The following is a 20,585-nucleotide window of genomic DNA, read 5'->3' on the forward strand; positions in this document are numbered from 1 at the left end:
CCCTCATCCCATTCAGGACACACCCACTGCCACACCCAGTCTGCCATATTCTCTCCCACAGATAAACCCACTATGACATGCCTAGAGGCACAGATACCTATGTAGCCGCAACCCCCATCCACCTCTTCCCCCATCCAGCTGTTGCTCACTTTTGCCAGAAAACCCCAGATCTTCCTGTGAGCTGCAAGTGGGGTTGAAAGAGATAAGGGTATCCTGGATCTCCTTTAAGATCTGGAAACAGCCTCCTCTCGTGATCTCAAAGGCCTGCGACCATGTCATGTCTTTTGCCCCTCCCCACTGGGGACAGGTCTGGATGATGTCCCCTCTCACTTTAGGAGAACCCTGGTGGTCTGTTGTCCTCTTGGTCTGTGGTACCTGGGAACCACAGTGACGGAGCGGGAGGCCTGAGATGGAGTATGCACATTGGGAGGGGGGCAGGAAGTTGAGAAAGCAACTCAGACAATGGTGGTTTCCGCTGGCTTGGGTCCAGGTTGCTGGGTCTTGTCTGACCCTCACAGCACCTCCTACCTCTTCCTTTGGTCAGCTTCCTACTCAATGCTCATTTGAGGGAGGGAGAGAGAGGAGAGGCAGGGTTCCTTTGGAGGAAAGGTACCCCTTCTGTCAGCCCCTTTCCAGGTGACCGTTCTGGATTAATCGCAGGGATTTGGGGGCATAAGTAACCCCACCCAGCCTGGAACCATCCCATGCGTAGTATTCTCTTCCATGTAAAGAAATTTGTCATGGTCCGTCTGTGGTGTAGCTATAAGCACTTTGACATTTAAGGGGAATCATGATGCTCTTATTTTGGACTAAGGTTACCCCATTCTTTTCTCTGAATTGTCTGTTTGTAGCCCCATTAGTCTGGAAACTTTAATGGAACAAAGATTGTGTGTCTGTCAGTTGGTACAGGCCCCAGACCAGCATTAGGAAAATAATATACTATACATCTTTTTTTTTTTTTTCTTCTTTTTTGCATTATGCGGGCCTCTCCCGTTGCGGAGCACAGGCTCCGGACGCGCAGGCTCGGCAGCCATGGCTCACGGGCCCAGCCGCTCCGCGGCATGTGGGATCTTCCCGGACCGGGGCCCGAACCCACGTCCCCTGCATCGGCAGGTGGACTCTCAACCACTGCGTCACCAGGGAAGCCCTATACTATACTCCTTGATACGCAAAGTGACAATATGATAATAGAGGAGCAGGGGAGACCTTGGGAATGCTGGGATATATTTTTTCCTAGAAAAGGGGAGGGGTTAGGGCCACAGCTACCAGGACCACTTAAATGAGGGTAAACTGACATCGACATCGAGGCCTCATTCTTCCCCCACCTGTGAGGACCATAAAAAGCCTCTTTCCAATACAACCTCTATTCCAGTCACTTGAGTCTCTGTGTTTCCATATTGTCTCACTATTGTGTCCAGTTTATCTTTAGCTTTGCTCCTGTGATTCCCACGTCTGGAATGCACTGACCTCTGTATCATTCATCAAGGCCCACCCAAGCCCTGCATACGTTTCTCCAGCTCATTATAATTCTCAGTAACGTCCCACTCTTCTGAATTCCTGCACTCATAGTCTGGACTACACAGTCCAGCACTTAATTATGCAGGGAATTTACAAAATGCTGTGCAATTTAGAAATGGAATACATTTGGATGTACATACGATAGAAGCAACTATAAATATTTTATGAAAGCATATTCCATAGAATTTTTAATGCTAACGTTTGCTTTTTTTTTTTTTTTTTTTTTTTTTTTTTTTTAACGTTTGCTTTTAATTGAAGTACTTTTAATTTGCAAAGGAAAGGTGTATACTATACTGGAAAGAAGACCTGGGTTTGAATGCCTCCTCCCTCACTTAATAGATATGTGACCTTGGGAAGCTACTTAACTTTCCTGGGTCTCAGCGTCTTCCTCTGTAAAATGGAGATAACAACTTCTTCATAGATTTATTGGGAGAATTAAACGAATATACTATATGTAAAATTACCTACCACAGCGCTTGACTGCACAGATTAAAGCCTCGTTCAGTTTGTCTGAGGAATCTGAAAACTATTCAGTCTGATGCGCTCTCTGAATAGAATGGAATGTATTTTATAGGTCAGTTCTCAGCACAGATATTACTTCCCCCAAGAAGCCTTCGTTAATCCCCTACCCAGGACCCCAGATTTCACTAGTCATAGCCCTTACCCCACTGTATTGTATCTCATTGTTTAATTGCGTCCCCCACTAGACTCAATTCTGTGAGGATCTTGTTTACTTCTGTTTCCCCATCATTGCCTAACACTTTGCCTAGATCAGTAAACATTACGTGAATAAACTGAGTCTTTTTAAAAAAAGTAACTGTAAACCTAACAGTGATATTATAAAACTAATTTCTGAACTCTATGACAAATAAGTTAAGGTTTTTATTTATTTATTTTAACAAGATAGTCTTCTAGGGACTTCCCTGGTTAAGGCTCTGTGCTTCCACTGCAGTGGGTGTGGGTTCCATCCTTGGTCAGGGAACTAAGACCCCACATGCTGTGTGGTGTGGCCAAAAAACCACAAAAACCACAAAACCAAGAAAGTCTTCCATCAAGATAGCACTTCTTCTTCTTTTTTTTTTATTAATAAATTTATTTTTGGCTGCGTTGGGTCTTCGTTGCTGCGCGCGGGCTTTCTCTAGTTGCGGGGAGCGGGGGCTACTCTTCGTTGCGGTGCGCAGGCTTCTCATTGCGGTGGCTTCTCTTGTTGTGGAGCACGGGCTCTAGGCGTGCGGGCTTCAGTAGTTGTGGCTCGCGGGCTGTAGAGTGCAGGCTCAGTAGTTGTGGCACACGGGCTTAGTTGCCCCACGACATGTGGGATCTTAGTTCCCTGACCAGGGATGGAACCCATGTCCCCTGAATTGGCAGGCAGATTCTTAACCACTGTGTCACCAGGGAAGTCCCAAGATAGCACTTCTTGCTATCGTGTTTTAATGTACATCCAATTCTTGAAATGTATCTGGAGGGACTTCCCTGTTGGTCCAGTGGCTAAGACTCCCCACTCCCAATGCAGGGGGCCCGAGGTTTGATCCCTTGTCAGGGAACGAGAGCCCGCATGCCGCAACTAAAGATCCCGCGTGCCACAACGAAGATCCCTCTCATGGCAACGAAGATCCCGTGTGCCACAACTAAGATCCGGTGCAGCCAAATTAATTAATTAATATTAAAAATATTTTTAATTAATATTTTAAAAAATGTAGCTGGAGATGTGATCCAATTACATGTTAACCTCGGTCACCTGACCTATCCCCAAAGAATGAAATTTTGTAGGTGTAGCAGAGAGCACTGTAGCCCAGGATCTAGTCCCCTCTTCCTTTTAGTAATATGACCCCCTCCACCTGGCCACCCACACGCTGAGTTTAGCAGGGTGTGTGGCTGCCAGCTAGGGTACTCTGCCCAGCCTCTCCAACAGTTAGGGGGTGGACACACAATTAAGTGCTGGTCAATGGGATGTGAATAAAGCAACGTGTGTCACTTCTCAGTCATGTTCTTAAAAAGGAAAGCTGATGATCTTCTACTTCCTCTTTCTTCCTTCTGCTTGTTGGGACATGGTGACAAACTAAGCAGCCACCTTGGATCAGCAATGCAAGCTTTCTTCACCAGTCAAGGACTCTCTACCTACCTCTGGACTATTACTCTATCTGAGCCCCTCTATTTGCCCATCTCTTGGTTATAGCAGCATGGCTTACATTCTTCGAATAAAGATTAAGATCGCAATGCAATCATGCAATCTCTTAGCCTACTCTGAAGAATGTTCTCAAGGAGTTTAAAGGTAAAACTGAAGCAAGTTTCAATGAAAACAGAATCTGCTGAAGTCATTTGCTTAATGGCATTTTGTGAAAAACTATGAAATTTGCCCTATCATGTCATATTCAAATTTCTTGCAGGTTTATAAATATTCTACCCCTTTTGTTTAGCGTAATGTATTATTTATGACAACATTGAGATCCCAGATGGCTTATATGGTAGCCAGACTCCAAGATGGCCCAACAAACCTCACCTCCTGGTATTCATGCCCTTTCTGTGTTCCCTTCCTACACTGAGTCATGGCTGGCCTGTGTGATCAGCACAATACTGCGGTAGTGTCGTGTGTAACTCCCAAGGCTGTCATAAAAGACACGGCAGTTTCTACCTTGGTCTCTCTCTTGGATTACTTGCCCTGAGGAAAGCCAGCTGCCATGTCAGGGGGGGCACTTAAGCAGGCCTATGGAGAGACCCCTGTGGAGAGGAATTGAGACCTTCCGCCAAAAGCCAGCACCAACTTGCTAGAAGTCAAGTTCACTCACGTGAGTTATCTTGCAGTACGTGGTGGCCAACCCCAGTTCAGCTTTCAAATAACTACAGCCCCAGTTGACATGTTGACTGCAGCCTCATGAGAGACACCAAGCCAGAGCCACCCAGCTAAGCGGATTCTGAGTTCCTGACCCACAGAAACTGTGTGAGAGAATAAATGTTTGTTTTAAATTTTAAATTAAAAATAATTTTTTTTAGAGTAAATGTTTATTGTTGTTTTAAGTCACTACATTTTGGGGGTAATTTTGTTATGTGTTAATAGATAAATAATATAGGCTATAAATTCCTTGAAAGTGGGATTCATGTTTTATACCTATTTTACTTCAAGCTATTGCATCTCCCTGCCCCTCCCCGCCTTGAAGATTATAGCATATTCAAATATATGGTGGAGTATGAGTGGTGAAATTAACTTCCCTTTGAAATGCAACATGATGTTAATCTGTCAGACTATTCCAACCATTTTTTCCTCCCTGAGGGTGTTATTTAAGATTCCCCAGGGTGGAGGGGAGGACAGGGAGTAGATCTCAGGTCTCAGGTGAGTATGATTATTTGTCATTTTTGAATCTCCCCAAACTCCCTGTTCTCAGTTCTGAAGTGGAATATTTTCTTAAGCCTGGGTATACAGGGAAGCTTTGGTAAATGAGGAGTTTCCAATATCCTATGGAAACTCACCTGGGCAAAGAAGTGAGACAATGCTTGGAGGGGAAGTAAAGGGATACCTCTCTTCACAGGATAAATTCAGGCACAGGTCCTATCCTAGGGACCAGGTGAACCCTGCACAGGCAGCCAGAACCAGCACTCAGCCCACTGAGAATCTGAATGGGCAGGAAGGAACCTGAGTGAGGAAGGGCAGCTCTGGGGGCAATGGAGCAGAGATCAGAGACAGATCTGCATTCGATCGATCCAAACTCAGTAGATAGGAGTTCAATGGATGTTACCCAGATGAGTATCACTTTCTTTTTGACACAGGGGTTTTAGATTCTCTTAGTTACAAGGTTGACAACAAGAGCCTCCAGCCTTCTCAGTAGACAGAAGATTAGGAGGTCTGGACCTCTGAACTTCATGTCTCTGTGGTGGTGGGGAATCCCTGTGGCGTAGTGTGGGAATAGAGATAGTGAGTCTGGAGGCACTTTGGGAACCCAGAACTTTCACTTCCCCCACTCCTCTAGTACTTGCTTCCCTTAGCTCAGACGTAGCTTATGTCTAGTCACATGGGGGTCTGTGGTGCTAGACTAGTCACCCTCAACAAGGGAAAGTCAATCAGTTCTCAAAATTGAATAGCACATGTCGGAGAAGGAAGATATTCTAGATACCATCCAGCCCAATGTCCTCATTTTACAGACAAGGAAACTGAAGCCCAGAGAAAACAAATGACTTGCCCAAGGTCATGCAGCTAACGTGGGATAGAATCCAGGTGTCCTTATCCCAAATTAGCTCCTTCCACGATGCCACACTGCCTTCACTCTACTTCCATCATACATTGTTTTATCCTACTAACTTGTAACTTCAAGTTCTGGGTCCTATTCAGAAAGGTCCGTTTCCAGACTCTTCTTTTCCAGTGGAGGAGTGAAGAGCCTCTGCTACTGTCTTTAGGTTAAGCAGAGCATTACCGCCCTTCCCTGTTTCCCTTTCTCCTGCTGTTCTCAAGGAGGAACTGAGTCTATGGAGGAGGGCTCTCGTAAGTTTCGGGCTCCATTCAGTTTGTGGCAGGGGAAGCTGATGGGCACAACATCCTGGGATGCCCTTCACCTTGGCAGGCTGATGGTACCCAACTGGTGGCCATGGCCTAGTGCCCAATGGCAGGGAGGGCGCCCACCCATATCTTTACCTGGTGCCTGGCATCCGCAGATGCCAGAAGGTTAGTTAGATACTTATGCTGAAGCCTGCCTGGTCTCCTGGTCCTGGTTTGTGTCACCATTTGTTTATTTGAGTTTTAGGGGGGTGGTCCCTCCATGGATTTAAAGATACTGCCATTTCCAGATTGGCAGGAATGACACCTCACTGCCAACACAGAATCTGTGCTAAACAGCACAGATCCTGGACTTCAGGAAAGTTCTTCAAATGTCTCTATGATCCCCCTCGTCCCATCTCTCCTCCACCATAGAGTTCTTTGTATCACCCCTTCCTAGTCTGAAACCAAAAGCTGACAGGTCATAGTCTCAGGCTAAAGTTTCTGTGAAAGGGAAGGAAGAGAAATATGCAGGTTAGGATGACTGGGGACTGGTAAGCAGCAAAGGCACCCTGCTTACTGTCTGCCACAGGCTTCAGAAGACTCTGGAATGTACCTATTGCCCAGGAATTTCCACTGCAGTCCCGGGCAGCCTTAGACTGTATCTCCACCTGCTGGACACCAAGGAGATCGACAACTCTGTGTCAACTCTTCAGACATAGAATTAAATAAAACTGCACAATTACTCCACCTTCATTCCAAGGTTAAATTATTCCTTCTCAGAATCTGTTGAAGTTACAGTTTTCTCTCGGAAGACTGCCTTTTTCGGAGACTGGATTCAAGGGAGACCTGGGTACAGTTTCCCCCATATGCTGTCTTTTATCGAAAACTCAGAGGCTGAATACAGAGCCCTGTCTCCTTGTTCAGCTGCCAGAGGTGTAGGGAGGTTGAAGTCTATGCCCCTCCTCACACAGGTTAGCTATGTCCACAAACAGAAAGCAGCAGGCAGGTGGGCTTATGCTTGGGCATAAATCACTAGGTACTCGTTAGCCTTAGAGGCCAGGAGAAGGAAATCCTAGATAAAGAATTGCCCTTATTTGTCTATCCCCTGCCTGACCCAGGTATGGGAGAAAGTGGGGGTATCCTCTACTGTTCTCTTCATACTCACTGGCTGTTCTCATCTTCCTATGCTCCTAGCAGAGACAACACCACTACAACCCATTAGTGTCATTCAGTCCATGTTGAAACCATGGGCTAGCTAACCCCTAGAGTCCTCAGGCTATATCTTCAGAGGTGAAGGTCATTTATAAGTAGCGATAGCTCTCAAATGAATCTTTTATTGGTGAAATGGGACAATGTCAATAAATACCCTCAGGATTGATCAGGACATACAATAACATCAATCTGCGGCGGTTACAGGGCTAGGCAAGCAAATGACAGCAGATCTAGAAATCTACTCTCCTTTCCCAGGGGATACTGTGATTTACCCAGGTTAAGTAAAAGGCAGCCATTGCTTTACTTTTTGGTTGCCTGACCTTGACTGAGAGGATGTCCTTTAATGGCTTTCAAATTTTTGTTTTAGAAGGACGAAATCCAGGCGTTAAGACCGCGTATGGGGATAATCTTGTGCTCCATGTACGTCACGTCATTTGTGTATTAGGTGCCCTCAGTTTATTCATTACGGCTAAAATGTATTGAGGGCTTACTGTGAACACTCTTAAAAACCTTAATGCATTTTCCCCCATTTATACCTTTAAATGATCTTATGATTCGGGCACTGCGCTGTATTACACTCCCGTTCTTAATTGCTACTATGCTATACTCTTTGCTTTGTGATTAATGTGCAGATTTTTTAAGGACTTGGAGCCTTAAAACTCAAATAGTATAATTATCTTCCTTGTAAATTCCTAAAAAGCCTTTATTCAAAGTAATATGTGGTTTCAGAAACTTTACTGTACCTAAGAATTATACGAGGTGTATTGTGAAAATTAGATCCCTGTGCGCTGCTTCTAGATATTCTGATTCAGGAAATCTGGATGAAAGCCCAGGAATCTGCATTTTAAAATACGCACCCAAGTAATTATGATGTAGGTGATATTTGGATTATGCTTTGAGAAACACTGCCTTTGCCTATAAACGGCTTGAGGGTAGGGCTGTAACTATAGCAAATCTTCATGTGTACATCCCATTTAATGTGGCGGCAGGTAGCAATAGATGTATCATTGGGGTTTGTATCATCTGTGGCTAAGAACTAAACCCTGCCTATTCACTCTTAACTCTCTTTTTTTGTGTGTGTGTGTGCACTGAGGAGAGGCAGCCCTGGAACCTCCCTGTCTGTTAGAGGCCCTTGTGCTCTATGTGAAGTGGCTTTTTCTTTTACTAACCTGAAATATCTCTGGGCAAAGGTTTGGTGAAGGCTGTACAATTTGACATATTGGCCCTGGTAATTCTGCTGTCTTCACTGGAGACGGCTGAAAAGAGGCTGTTATTTTTCTCTACCTTTTGAAATGCACAATGCAGGGGGCAGGGTGAAGGGAGGAGAGTCCAGGGACCAAGCTAGAGTTGGTAAACAAGCTTTGAAGCAAACGAAGGAAGCATATTAGCAGGGGAGAAATGAACGGCTGCACAAAACTCCTGTCATGCCATAGCATTCTCTGAAGACAGCACCAGTCTCTTATTTTGAAGGAAATAATAACAACAGAAAACAGTATTGGCAAACTGACCCTCCGCTAACACTTGAAGGTTTGTCTGGGAATGGTGTTCTGAAAAGCCATTTACATCAGAGAAGCAAGAAGATGAAGGACAAGTCTTGCAGGAAAAAAAAAAAATTAGGCCAAAAAATACAGCAAGCACCTCAAATAGCCGAAAGGAGGCTGCAGGGACCTGGGAAGGCGCCATTTAATCTCTGGCCTAGCTAACATAGCCTAGAGGATGCTTCTTAATGCACTTTTTATAACAAGCTTGGCTTCTGAGGTTGTGATGAGCCCTTCTAGCTCCTAGAATCTTTGAAGAATCTCTTTTCCCCTTAACTCGGGGGACAGGTTAACCAAAACTCCAAATTGGGAAATTAGGGAACTTCGAAGCTGCTCTGTGTGTTTTAAAAGACTGTATTTGATTCAATATGGTGAAGGCAAAATCCCCTCCACTTTCTAGGTTCCTTTCTTTCCCACTGCTTCTCTCGCCTCATCTGGATGGCCTCAGAGAATGTTTTAAGGTTGACAGAGAACTTTTTTTTTTTTTTTTTTGCGGTATGCGGGCCTCTCACTGTTGTGGCCTCTCCCGCTGCAGAGCACAGGCTCCGGACGCGCAGGCCCAGCAGCCATGGCTCACGGGCCCAGCCGCTCCGCGGCATGTGGGATCCTCCCGGACCGGGGCACGAACCCGTGTCCCCTGCATCGGCAGGCGGACTCTCAACCACTGCGCCTCCAGGGAAGCCCCGACAGGGAACTTTTACAGAATGATCAAAAGTACAGAGAGTCCTAGAGATGGTTGCATAATCTTCCTCCTCTTTACTTTAAAAATGCTTTTTTCAGTTGAATAACTAACAAACCCAAAATTTAGGGTTGGATTAAATCTTGAAGGTCAGAGAAAAGAAGAATGAAGGACAAACAGTTTAAATGATGTTTCCAAGGTCACAGGGCTGGTCTTCGATTCAAGGTAAGTTTGTACTGACTCCCAGTTTAACAGTACCTCTCTTAATTGCTTTCGTAAACGCTTTTCTCAAATGGTTTTGCCTGCGCACTTAGTACTCAAGTACTGTAGCTATAGAATTTTTGGCTTTTTTTTTTGGAGTGGGGAGGTTGGCATATGGTTATCTTTTCCTGTGGACTTTGAAAATAACTATTTCCTTAAAAAAAAAAAAAAAGTCTTACCTCAATCTTACTTTTTGAAAGCAAACATTCAAAAACCCCAACCCACCCTAGAACAAACCCTCAGTGCTCCAGGTTCTGATTATGCAGTTTCCTTTTTCCTCCCTCTGCTGACTACGCATTGGATGTTTACACTGGTCAGTAGCTCCCCAAGAAGTCTGACACTATATATGTCGTGGGATTGTTTGTCAGCAGCTTCCTGATCCCTGGGTTGTACTAGAGTGCTACGTTCTCACACTCGGTACCCCCATGGCCATCAAGGCTGTAGCTCCGTTGGTGGGTTAGTTTTTTTTTTTTTTTTTTTTTTGGTGGGTTAGTTTGGTAGTGTTCTGCAAGTCATTCCTGGAGGCCTCAGCTACAGCCTGCTTCTCCAGCTATTCCAAGGATTTGGTAAGCACTTCATAATTCTCTGTATTAAATTTCTTTTCTGCTTAAAATATGGAGATATGGAGAGTGGTTTCTGTTTCCTATTCTAAACTGGCGGGTACAGGCATTTAGAAGCTAATCACAACGCAACTCAAAATGAGTACTAACAGAGAACAGCAGGAGCCTAGACCACAGAGCCTGGAGTTACCCAGATAACACTTGAGTTGGAACTTGAAGGTGGAATATGCTAAGCAGAGAATCACTGGAACGCGAGGGAAACAAGATGCACCAAGGTGTCGTCATTAAAGAGCACAATGCGCTAGAGGGATGGGGAGTTCACTATGGCTGGACTACGAACAGGGTCGGGAGAGATGAGGCTGGAGCAACTGTAAAATGTGGTGGGAGTAAGAATACTGCCTTTGCGGGGTAGCAGACCTGACTCCAATTCCAGTTCCTCCATGGAGTAACTAATGGCCAAATCTTATATATTCTATGATCCTCAGTTTCCTTATCTACCAAGTGGGGACATAATAATATCTACTTCATGAGGAATTAAATGTGACAGTTCATATAAAGTGCTTTGTACAGTGCTTGGCACAGACCAAGTGCTCAAAAAGCCTTTGCTATTATCATTAGGTAAACTGGAAACCGATTACTAAATATCTTGAAGGCAGGTGGAGGATAAACTGAAATGGGAAAAACCTAGTGGCTGAAAGACTACTTAGGAGGTTACTGTAATAATCCAGGCAGGGACGATGATTGGAAATAAGGCAGTGGCAGTGGAGATACAAAGAACTGGTTGGCTTCAGAAGTCATCATTGGTATTGAAATTCCAGGATCTGGTGACTAATTGAATGTGAGGGATTCTGAAAAGACGAGGCGAACAGAAACATCATTAACCTAGATTAGTCACGTATGAGGGAGAGCAGGTCTAGATAGCAGCTGAAGCTCAAGGCTTTAAGTGCCTCCAAGTCCAAGGCCTATTCCAGGAGAGTGGCCTTAAGTAATTCTTTTGTGCATCACATCAATATGGCTCTTACCACAGGCAGCACAAGAAACAACCTGCTGCTTCTTGAATGTCCAAGGGAGTAGGACTAAAATAGACCACTGGTCCTGCAAATTAGTAGGTTGGGTGGAGACAGAACAGAGTGGGCAGACTGCAATGGATTAAGGGATAAGTGGGAACTGCAGACCAACTATATATAGGCAATTCTTTCAAGAAATCAGGCACTGAAGGGAAGAAGCAAGCAAACAATAGCTCGAGAGGGAGTGTGGAGGTTTCTACATATTGATTTGCTTAACATGATACTCTTCTAGTGTACCGCTCTGGAAAGCTGGACTACAATTCCCATAATCCCTTGTAACTAGGGTTCAGCCGTGATTTCGGTTCTGCCAATCAGATGAACCATTGTATGATTCTAAAGCCCGCAGCGATTAAGAGAGGGTACAGGGCATCCATTTGGGGATGCTGACGGTGGCAGAGGTAGTGTGCTTCCTGAACTGGCAGCTGCAGTGGCAGCTTCCTTACTGTAGTAGAAGCAGGAGCTTCCTGGGTGTTATTTCTGGAAGTCCAGTCTAGAGTTTGTTTCTTCAGTCTTCCCAATAATTCTGTGATCCATTTACTGCCCCGTAACACGTCCCTTCCTGCTTAGACTAGCTCAAATAGATGTTTTCTGCAACCGAACCCTGATTAATACGGGGGAGAGTGTATGTGTTGTTGTTGTTTTAATTTATTTTTTGTCTGTGTTGGGTCTTCGTTTCTGTGCGCGGGCTTTCTCTAGCTGCAGCGAGCGGGGGCCACTCTTCATCGCGGTGCGCGGGCCTCTCACTGTCGCGGCCTCTCTTGTTGCGGAGCACAAGCTCCAGACGTGCAGGCTCAGTAGTTGTCGCTCACGGGCCCAGTTGCTCCGTGGCATGTGGGATCTTCCCAGACCAGGGCTCGAACCCGTGTCCCTTGCATTAGCAGGCAGATTCTCAACCACTGAGCCACCAGGGAAGCCCGTATGTGTTTTTTTTTAAAAGAATGAAATGTAACATTAGAATTACTGTAGTTTAAAGAGTTAAAGATTAAAGAAGACAACCTATTTATTACTGAAAAATATAACATACAAAGAAAAAGAAATAGAATTAAGGTAAAGAGAAAAGAGGGAATAACTTCCGGAAGATATTGGAAGACAGAAAAAGTGTCTGAGAGCCAGCCTCCAGGATGGCTCAATGATTCTTGCCTCCTGGTATTCATGCTCCTTTGACTTCTCCTCCTACAATGAAAAGGGCTCACCAGTGTAACCAAAAGCATGTTATGGAAATGATGGAGTGTGACTTCTAAAGTTGTTAGGTCACAAAAGAATTCACAGCTTCCTCCTTGCTCTTAACTTACTCACTCTGGGGGAAGGCAGCTGACATGTTGTGAGGGCACTCAAACAGGTTGTGCAGAGTCCCACACGGCGAGGAACTGAGGCCTTCTGCCAACAACCAACACTGACTTGCCAAATATGTGAGGGAGCCACCTTAGAAACAAACCCTCCAGCCTGTCAAGTCTTCAGAAAACTGTGGCCCTGACTGACATCTTGACTGCAACTACATGAAAGATCCCAAGCCAGGATTACCCAGCTAAGCCACGCCTGAATTCCTCACCCACAGAAACTGGGAGGGTAATAACATTTAGTTTTTGTTTGTTTGTTTGTTTGTTTTTGCAGTACGAGGGCCTCTCACTGTTGTGGCCTCTCCCCTTGCGTTGCGGAGCACAGGCCATGGCTCACGGGCCCAGCCGCTCCGCAGCATGTGGGATCTTCCCAGACCAGGGCACGAACCCACGTCCCCTGCATCGGCAGGCGGACTCTCAACCACTGTGCCACCGGGGAAGCCCTAGTTTTGTTTTAATCCACTGTGCTTTGGGGAAATTTGTTATGCATCAATAGCTGGGATATAGTACAGGGATGAAGTTAGCCTTGGAGAAGAAGTATACCTCTGATGTAAAGGAAAAGATGGATGTCACAAGAGTTCAAGTCTAGGGATGGGAAAACAGGAAGTTAAGTTTGATAACCAGTATTTTCTCTAGAGAGTAAGAGGCAATGCCATCTGCTGAAAGTAGGGGTGGGAAGTAGGGACTATAAAGTTGAGGAGAACAATAAAAAGGGTGCAATAGTTACCAGGTAAAGCTGAAAAAAGCCAAACAGGAATGGGTACTTAAGAAATCATACACCTGCAGTGGAGTCAGTTGGCATATTTATGTGATTTTTCTGTCACTACGCTTGATAACCTAGAGGAAATAAAGAGATGGTGGGTTTCGCTTGACTTGAGAATTGGTGAAGCGGAGACAGAAGAACAACAACAGGGTCAAGGGAACTCAGGGTGTTGACTTAGGCCACTTAAGTGACTGACCATGGAATCCAAACTGGTAGACATGGAAATGAGTTGCGGAGGAAACGCACAGCCTGAGAGAACGAGAGGTTGAATGCAGAATCAACATTTAGAGAAGCAGAATGGTTACAGAAGCCCAAAGCAGCAATTTAGGAATCAGAAGTTGCAGGTTATGGTCACTATTAACAAGCTGTGTATCCTTGGTAAAGAGAAAATTTTCAGGGCCTGTTTTCCCCTCATCCTTGGTTAAAATATGTAAAACGCTAAGAACAGTGGCTTGCTTACAGTAAGCACTCTGCAATGATTTTAGCAAGTATTCTTAGATGTTTTAAAATTATATACTATTTAATACACACATATGAAGCATAACAAGATAAACACTGGGAAACCCACCACCCAACCTATTAAACAGAATACTACTAATATACTGTGTTTTTTCCTGATCCCATCCTCCTGGTTTCTCCTCTGGAGAAAATAACTATCTTGAATTTTGTATTTATCATTCTTTTTCCTTAAAAAAATATGTCATGTTCCACATTTGTACAGGGCCTGTTTCTTTATAGGTAAGATGAAGCTTTGGATTAGCGGCTCTCTAAACTCCCTTCTAGCTTTAAGAGTATACGAGATATGATAGGTGGATAGGAAAACTACATACCTAGCAGAACCATATTAATGTTTATTTTTCAAGGGTTTTATAAAGCTAAAACACTTGCTCTTCTGTTGAAATCTCCAATTCAACAAAAGGATATCTCAATAGAACTTTTTTTTTTAAGAGTCTGTGGGTTTTTGGGGTTTTTTTCCATAAATTTATTTATTTTTGGCTGAGTTGGGTCTTTGTTGCTGCATGCGTGCTTTCCCTAGTTGTGGTGAGCAGGGCCTACTCTCCGCTGTGGTGTGTGGGCTTCTCATTGCGGTGGTTCTCTTGTTGCGGAGCACAGGCTCTAGGCGTGCAGGCTTCAGTAGTTGTGGCGCATGGGCTTAGTTGCTCCACAGCATGTGGGATCTTCCCGGACCAGGGATCGAACCCATGTCCCTTGCACTGGCAGGCATATTCTTAACCACTGCACCACCAGGGAAGCCCAAGAGTCTGGTTTTTTTTTTTAAAAAATTATTTATTTATTATCTTCAGCTGCATTGGGTCTTTGTTGCTGTGCATGGGGTTTCTCTAGTTGCAGCAAGCTGGGGCTACTCTTCGTTGCAGTGCATGGGCTTCTCATTGTGGTAGCTTCTCTTGTTGTGGAGCACGGGCTCTAGATGTGTGGGCTTCATTAGTTGAGGCACATGGGCTCAGTAGTTGTGACTCACGGGCTCTAGAGCACAGGCTCAGTAGTTGTGGCACACAGGTTTAGTTGCTCCACGGCATGTGGGATCTTCCTGGCCCAGGGCTCAAACCTGTGTCCCCTGCACTGGCAGGCAGATTCTTAACCACTCTGCCACCAGGGAAGCCCCCTCGATTGAACTTCTAATTTCAAGATCAAGACTTTCCATCACTTTCAATTTGCACCTCTGCTATAAAGTTATACTCTAGAGAAAACCAACACAAGGAGCTAAATAATCTAAGCCCCTGACACTGTCCAATGAAATCCTGAAACTCAAGCCTGATGAAATAGGACTGAAACAGATGAACTGGGAAAGCATACTTTATTTCAGTGACAAGTATTTCAATAAAAATTAAGAGGCATGGTTGGGTTCATATGCAGTAGCTTTTAATACAACCTGGATTTGTTTCTTCCACATATATGTGTATATATAAGCAGTATAAAGTAAAACAACTAACTTTGTCTTTTTAACTTTCATCAAAGGTGCTAACACTATCTTAGTTTCATAAAAAACCATCTTTAGGGCTTCCCTGGTGGCGCAGATGGTTGAGAGTCCGCCTGCCGATGCAGGGGATGCGGGTTCGTGCCCCAGTCCGGGAAGATCCCACGTGCCGCGGAGTGGCTGGGCCCGTGAGCCATGGCCGCTGAGCCTGCGCGTCCGGAGCCTGTGCTCCCCAACGGGAGGGGCCACAAAAGTGAGAGGCCGGCGTACCGCAAAAACAAAAAACATCTTTAAATACGATAAACACAAATGCAAATCTGCTGACCTTATGGCTTTCCTCTAGGTGCCTGTCTGGCCTAGGATGCTGTTCTCCCTATCTGTAAACCACCTGAGATTTTGTATTTGTCACACCAGTTACCAAGTTGATAAAAGTGAGTTGGACCAGGCAGTGGAATTGCTATGTCAAGGGCAAATAAATGCCCCGCTGATACACAGGTCTGCGTTTATCAGACTTCAGTATGGCTGGAATAGAAAGTCAGCTGAGACTGTTGGTACGAGGTAACCGCTTAATGTGTTTTCAGTGGCCTTTGAAGAGGCCATGACTGTAAAGTAGGATGTGAGTATGTTCTGAACCTTAACAGTACCAGGACAACAGTGGTCGAAAGAATGAGCATTCACTACAGTAATTTTTTCATGGAATTTCAGTAGTTTTCCTTATTCTACCCATTGAATTGGCACAAGAAAACAGATATTTCCTTAGAGGTATCTTCTTCCCAAGTCCAGTCTTGCTTCAATCAATTAAAATATAGCATACAGGGCTTCCCTGGTGGCGCAGTGGTTGAGAGTCCACCTGCCGATGCAGGGGATGCGGGTTCGCGCCCTGGTCCGGGAAGATCCCACATGCCGCGGAGCGGCTGGGCCCGTGAGCCTGCGCGTCCGGAGCCTGTGCTCCGCAACGGGAGAAGCCACAACAGTGAGAGGCCCGTGTACCGCAAAAAAAAAAAAAAAAAAAAAGAATATATATATATATATATATATATGGCATACAAATCACCTTGATTTTTATAACCTGCCTCTTTAAAAATGGTAGTAAGAAGTATAATGTCATCTCCTTGGTTTCTGTCTACTTTGGAGCTTAATATGAATTGTGAAAAGTACAACTAAAGGACTCTAAGAATGTCAGTATAGGTATTAAGAGACTAACACAAGCAGCTACTGTTCTCTCTCAACAATGAAAGGGTACTGCAGTGCACTATTTGAAACTGAATCCAAATACTCTCCTCGTTTAGCTCAGGTACAGCTACCAGGAGAGCTAAGCATCATTTATTACCTACATTTGTTTATTCCCGGTAAGAACATTTGCAAATCACAGTGTCACATCCAGAATACCTACAGAGAAAGGTAATCTTCCAGAAAGCAAATGCTCTCCTTGGGGTAGAGTGTGGAATCCCTGGATAAGATCAATATGCAGGATTCAGAGGCTCTCTAAGATAAGCTCAAAATTTTGAAACATGTCTGCATTTAACCTTTAACCATAACACTTGACCTTAACTGAAATTAAGGTACAATATTCAAGTGTTTACCTTCCACTGTTCACATTCCAAAGGGAAGGCAGCCTCTGAAGAAGGTCTCAAAAATAAGTAAGTTTCTTCTCCCAACTCCCAACTTCTGACAAGAGTTAAACAGTCACTTCTTTGTTCTAGTTTTTAGGAATGTCCAAAAATCTTCAGCAAACTAAATCCAGTCTAGTGAATCCTAGGCCCAATAAAAATCCTAAGCAGTCTCTGAAAGCTCCTGGACAAGACAAATTGGCTGCTTTAATCATTGGTTTACTAAAGAAAAACTGGGTTATCTATTTTGTAAGCTAACAAAATTAACATAGGCAGGCATTCTCCCATAGTGAGTGTTACACTCGCAAAGGTCAGATGTGTTGTGGTTAAGTTTTCATAGTGGTGAGCAAAGAGGTGTCCTCCTAAAATAACATAAGGTTTTTCATGAATGACATGCTAGCCTTTCTTGCCCCTTTAGATATTTAAAAAACACAAAGTAACTATTTTCTATTTAATTCCTTTGTTGAGTTGTACTCAAGTAGCTAATTCTTTGCAATATGACTCATACCCCTTTTTCCTAAACTAGGAAGGAGCTCTGGGTTACAAGTGTAGTGTACACAGTTTGGGTTGTCATTACCCAAACGAAATCAAAAGGGTTTTGTATTTTCTAGTTAAAACTATTTTTAAATAAAGTTAAATGTGAGTTGCTGACTGATACTCAAACGTAAGTAACCAGAATTAGGAGAATAATGGGTGTTTTTTTCCCCTCCTCAATACATTATACCACTCACTCCAGAAGAAATGGTCTACTTACTCACTTATTCATACAGGTAGAAGAAGAAATACTATTGTACTAGGGCTTATCTTGAATCTGTTTTTAGAGATTGGAACTAAATAAACAGATAGCTCTGCTTCATTAAAGACAGAATCCTGTTTTGTGTGAAACTTGTGGAAGAGGCATTCCACAAGAGCCCACTCCCCCTACAAACAATGCTCAACAGATCAGTTCTGGAATTATTGGTCAGTATGCTTCATCTGACTCCCTATCTATACCAGATCCCAAATCTCTTCCCATGCCAAATGGCTTTAAAACCAAACCACACCAAACCTGAAAAAAAACAACCAAACAAAAAACTGGTCTGGGAGGTTATGAAGTCTCCTTGTGAGGGTCAACAAGATGCTAGGATAGCCAGAGCCTTGAGTTCAGAAATCTAACTTATTATACACACGTCCCAGGGTAGTCAGCAGGGCCTTCACACATTTCAGCTTTGAAGCTTAATCAAATTTCACACACAGATGAAAAGCCTATCTCTTCTCCACATGTACATTGGTTCCTCCTCTCCATTCCAATCTTCACTCCTACGCAATCCACACCTGGTTTGACAGCTAGTACAATTTCTAGCTGGAATGTGGGAAAGAGAAAAGAAATAAAAGAAACCTACCCTAGGTTACAAATATTCAGGGAACAAGATGTCCTAAAGATTCTAAACAAGAATAGGGTATATTTCTATATATAAATGCTATCAACATCAAAGACGCAATAAAAAATGCACTAATCAGAAAAGGTCCATTCCTATAAATGTTAAAAGGAATTTGGTTCATGTGTGTCAGAGAACACAAATACATAAACAGTTACTTTTTCCAACCCAAATTTCTTGCCTGCTTTAGCTGGATCCTTTAAGATAACTTTAAATGATTTTGTTTCATTAATGTAGAATGAGATATGAGTTCTGATCTTGCGGCTGCAGGTACTTAACCAAACTATCAAGCTATTTACAATGATGGTTTATTTGAAACAGTTCTTCTGAGCATGAGGATTCTTTCTTGCATCAAATGAGTAAGGACTCAAAGGGGGGAGGAAAAGAAAGGTACTTGTCAGTTTGAAAGTCACAAACAATTTATCTTTCTATAATTAGATTAGGAGAAAAAAATGAAGAACCCACTGTAGCAGGAAGAAGCAAAGAGTCTTCTAGGGTCTGGCATCTGCAAGGAAATAAGAAAAAAAAAAAAAGAGTTCTTAGTTCCTATCAATGACAAAAGCATCAACTACATCTGACAATGGGCCACACAACTACAGCCCAATTAGTCTCCTGGTCTGCTGGAAGAATCTGTTGTTGCTAATGGCAGAACACCAAGTACTTTCTGACCCTTAGCTCTTTAGTATCACTAAGCACACAGAAACTTGTTAATTGAATTAAAAACATTCTATACAGAGATCAACGCACACTTGTTGTGTCAACAGTTTTCACGGGTGAGGAGAAAATCAGAATTGACCATCCAGGCAATTGACTTCTGCAGACAATTCTGGATTAATTCCAATTAACTTATATTGATCTTTTTCTCTTCTCATATACCCATCTACTCAGTAATTCAATCATATTTTTGAGCTGTTACAATGTACATCATGGTATTACCTGCTTTTGAGGCACTTACCTAGTAAAAATTGGAGTTGTTGATAAAAACACAAATGGGATAAAGCGTTTAAGTGCAAGGTGAACAAACCCTTTTCAGGCATGTGCATTAAAAAAAATTCTCCACCCATTCTTAAGTTTCTTAAGGGAATAAGTCATGTCTTACATTTTTTTTGTGTGTGTATCTATCCAAAGAAGAGAGTTCTGCAACAACAGGTATTCAAAAAATGATGCTTTATTTTTATTAAGGGGATAAGAAGGTCTTTGGCTGTTAAAGGATTCTTTTTTTGTTGTTGTTAAAGGATTCTTACCTATTTTTTTTCCCTTATTCCTCACGGGTTACATAGAAAAAAAAATTATCAGTGTGTAAGGAGTTTATTAGCAAAGAGTTAAGTTCCAAAGCAGAAAAATGTTTAGTCTTAAGTGATAGAAGTTTCTCCCAGGCTTTCACTGTAGAGTAGCCATTTTTACTAGGTAACTATCCACACTCTGTGAACACAAGCATCTCATGCAGTGTGTCAGAGAAGGATTCAAAGTTCACCATTTACCCATGTCTGTGTATGCTTTCTTGACACACCCCAGTGCAGTTGTGTCTTTCCCTTCTGGGATCAAATCCAACTTTCTGGCTTCCAGATATATTCAATAATTTGATGTCAGAACCTACCAAGAAAAATGGCCAGTACCTACAAGCAACTGATAAAATATTATTGTTCATAGCTAAGGGGTGTTTGCTTTTAGAATCTCTTTTCTGCTTCTTCCCAGAAGAAACATCAGTTCTGGTACTAAAATGAACCCTAACTTGCAGAAGATCCATCTACTTCACTGTCCAGAGAAAGTAAATGGACTAGAAGGCAACAGGCCAATTACTCATTTTTTCAATAAATATTCACTGAAGGCCTACTATCTGCAAGACAGTGGGGATTATCAACCCATTCCCAGCCCAACAGTATTCCTTCTGCCAGAAGCAGTGTGGCCGAGCAGCCTCAGCCAAGACAGCATCTGAAGCATCAAACCTGGCTCTGCTATGGGTACATGGGGTGACCTCAGAGAAAGGCTTCATCTGTGAAAACTAAAAGATTTTGTACTCTTTATATAGATTTTGTGAGGTTCTGCTGAATCAAATATTCAGATAAGATCAACAGTGAGAGACTCTTAGAGACCCAAAACTTTAAAGTTCTCATTCAAAAGAGTATGAATTTTTTGATGAGTACTAAACTGTACTGCACAGGGGAAGAACTACAGAGCAGTGAAGCACAGTTGTTTGGCTAATCACAGTCCATTAAGAAGG

The sequence above is a fragment of the Delphinus delphis genome, chromosome 11, assembly GCF_949987515.2.
Source record: "Delphinus delphis chromosome 11, mDelDel1.2, whole genome shotgun sequence".
Classification (NCBI taxonomy): Eukaryota; Metazoa; Chordata; class Mammalia; order Artiodactyla; family Delphinidae; genus Delphinus; species Delphinus delphis.